The sequence below is a fragment of the Opisthorchis viverrini genome, assembly GCF_000715545.1.
Source record: "Opisthorchis viverrini unplaced genomic scaffold opera_v5_211, whole genome shotgun sequence".
In the NCBI taxonomy this organism is placed as follows: Eukaryota; Metazoa; Platyhelminthes; class Trematoda; order Opisthorchiida; family Opisthorchiidae; genus Opisthorchis; species Opisthorchis viverrini.
The window spans coordinates 178,786-182,548 of NW_008751861.1; positions in this window are offsets into that span (position 1 = coordinate 178,786).

Here is a 3,763-nt window from a genome sequence, read left to right on the forward strand (position 1 = left end):
ATACTACCCTTGTCATGCTAATCGCCACTGGAAGCGAAAGTCAAAACCGGACAACCAAAACCGCAACCTTGAGCAGACTCAAACAACATGGTCCACGTCTCTTTACTGAGGAACACTCACCTATGTACCCTACTATTGCAGCATTGCGCTGAAAACTCCGGAGACCGCTTGCAAAATGCTGACAGACGCCCGAGCTTGAAGTGAGTGCCAGCAGCCTGAGCTGAGCTGACCCGCCTACTAATCACCATGTCACTGAATTTGGTGCGAAACAAAAGGCCCTCCTGCCATAACATCCCTCAAACCTGGGTTGGTCAGCTGTGCAGGACCACGGGAGAAGATCGGTCCACTACTGGACTACAGAAGTGGAGCTCGAGAATAATTCTGCGAAATTTCCACGAAACAAAAGTTACCCGACCCGGTACCTGTGCGCCAGGATATGGTAGTAGAAAAGAAGCCACGCATGGTCGTGCCTATTAACTTGCCAAATTGACGGCTTTTAGCCGCAACCAGTCAAAATTTGACATTCTTTTTTGTTCAGTCAGTACGAGGACAAGTCTCTGAATTCGGAAAATTTGCTTGAATCTCGACTTATCTTTAGCTGGTCGTGATGATCAGAGGCAAATTAAAAGTCAGTGCAGGGAAACAGGACTCTTAGATTAGCCAACAAAAGCAAAACTGCCTTGTTTTTCGATGCACCAAACGGCCAGCCAGAGGCTCTCAACGAAATATTATTAAAAACCGCGCTTTAAATCCCAAGGAAAGGGACAGAAGCGGTTCCGCGAAAATGTTCAAACACTTGGAATGTTGAAACCAAAATGTCGTTTTCAAATTACTGCGGACAGCAATCCGACCTGTGCCTGCAGAAGCACCTGCGCTTACCCGAAGCAAATATTCTGCGCAAACAAGCCTCCGGTTTGGATAAACCTGATTTACAGTAAAACAATATTTGTGAGACATTGACGCGAGATTCACACCATCAAGATTGCATCCCTTCAAAAGCCTGGGACCAACGCTAGTATAGCACCACGAAGCCTAGCGACCGCACTCACAGCACAGACTGAAAGTCCACGGAAATAGCTAAATGTGAACAAAAGGTTCAGTGGATTTGATTGAGGGCGTTTTTGGGGTGAAGATTTTGTTCCCGTTTTCAGTTAATCGAACGAGTGGGCAAGAAGTAGGGCCGAGGGTAGGAAAGGATATTTGCGGGTGTGATATCAAACTGAGTGTGGCAGTGCCGTGCTATCGTTGGCCTGACACACTCCGGATTGTCAACAGCCCCGTAACGGACGTCATAGTCAGTCATTGGAGTGGGATGTGAAATTCTTTGAAAAGCGGGATTTTTCACCTCGGCTGCGAAAATCCACAGAGGTAAAACGAAGCCAGTGAAAGATCGCAGGTATTTACTGGTCCGATTGGAGATCCTTCGGGTGTTGCTCAAAGTTTAGATGGAATGGATACCAACCAAACGAGGCGTTCGAATCAGTTATTGAGGAACACCGAAGCATGGTAAGGTGAGGGAATGGAATGAGACTGGTAAAATTTGGTGAGTTTGGGGAGACATCAGATATTGTGATGTGCAACACTAAGAAAAGAAGCTTAGTGTTTACCAAAATCAGAGTGATGAAAACTGAATGACTGACTGAATGAGACAGGATAGGGGTGGGTTGGTGTATACTAGCGTAGCGATCGAGCATGGGCTGTTTGATAATGAATGCCATTACATTGCAAATGATCTGGAGCAAGATGATCAAAGCACACAGAAAGTTAATAATAATAATGTTTATTCCCAACATATGGGTGGAATACCGTCAGGCATGGTTATACGTTTACAGTCAGAATAAAGCATGGTTGGGGGATTTGTGGGTACTAAGAAGTGCGCAAAAAGGGGGCGATGTTATAAACAGTTGGCAATATCTGCTGAAAAAAATAATATCAGGTTCATTTCCCAACCTGTAGGGAGCTTGCTGATTGGGGAATGATCGGCTGTTTACAACCTGCACACGACAGGCAACAACAAAACGGGGAGGAATGTACAATTAGCCAGGTACGCTTATTACATGAAAAGTCATCGCAGTTGCAGGAACCGAGAAATCGGCATGAGATCCGGCTAGTTCAAACATGAAACCGGCTGACATGAACTGGAATTGAGAGCCATAGCTGGATGTGAGTGATTTTGGGCGGATGAGTAAATGGCCAGAATCACAACAAGCAAAATGGAGTTAGAGATGGAGTAAATCGAAGTAGAAGGAACTTGCAAGTTTTGTCTCGAAAATTTGGTTTAACAAGAAACTGGGTAGAGTCACTGGTGCCACTGTTGTAGGGAAGTCAGTGCAAGGTATAGATTTGACGGGAAGGTAGTGCTTATGCATAGGGCCAAGAGGAAACCATAGATAGAATAGCATTTGTGGAAGAGGCAAACCAAAATTACAGCAGAAGACGAGGTTGGGCAAATCCAAACAAAAGTCTCATCGGGTTAGAATGAACGTGTTCCAGAGGCGGTTAGGGCCAGGCGAAAAATCTGCTCGTATTTGCAATTACATGCTCGAGGGAACGAAATGTTGCGGACGGGATTCTGAAGGAAATAATTAAGGGAGTGCTACTAGACTGGGTAGGCAAATCGAACGTATGAGGAATGCCTGCAGTGGACATACGAGATGATGGTCTAGTTTAATCTGGTGTAATCTAAGAAAAAGGAGGTGAGTGTAAGAGAAATTGTTACCAGTTATATATATATATATCATTGTATGTGTCCGTCTCTTGGAGCAATGGATTCACGCGTGCGTTTGGCGAATTGGGTTTTGTGCGGTGCAACTCCAACAGTTTCGCGCGTTGATGTAAACCATGGGCGGAGTCTTCAGGCAATCCCATTTCTAATCGTTTAACGCTATATTTTACGAAACGAAAGGTCGGTTCTTCACACTTCATAGTTTACAGCCTCTGCTGATAAAGCTCTCCGGCTCAACAGACGGTATAGGGGATATAGATTCAGTTGGTAATGGATCAGGTGGCTGTTGATCTGTTCGCCGAGCTCGGCGTACAGCTGAGCAGCCATCTGATCGATTACCAACTAAAGCACCCGAGCTTCCAATATTCCAAAACATTACCAACAGATATATTCAGGTATAACCGTCCAAAATATAGAGACCCAAAGCCAAAATTTATGCGGAGGTAGCGGTAGGAGAAATGGCTGGACAGTGGAAATAACTTTTGGTGAATGTACGTTAGAGATTCTCAAGTGCTAACCTACAACTTTGGGTGCAAATGGAAGACAAGTTAGGGTGTAATTCCAAAATCTGTCGCACGCTCAGCTTCAAACTTGCGAGCTTTGCGTCTCGAAGATGAAAGAAACGTAGCTTCAAAAAGCAGAGCCTATGTGCCTCGGCGACCAGGAAATGGACTTGGTGAGAAAAGCTAAAGGTATATGGGTATCTCAGACCAAGGTCTTTGATCCCTACCGAGTGAGTCACAGGTTTCTAATTAATTGTGAACGCATTAGCCTGGACGGAGTAGCGGTAAAAAACTATATGGGTCCTTTAATGAGCGTGGCTATGGCTATAGGCAGTTGACCAGATACTCAGGTGGTCTAACTTTTGTTGGATCTGACTTTTCGCAAGAGTTTTAGCAGCAGGAGAAAATCTGTAGGCGAATTTTATATCGTCCTCAGAAATTAAGGCTTTCCCGTGGGACACGGCATTGAGGATGCCGTTGATGTATGGTAGAAAAAGGATTAGGCCTAGCACGCTCCCTTGAATGACTCCACTGG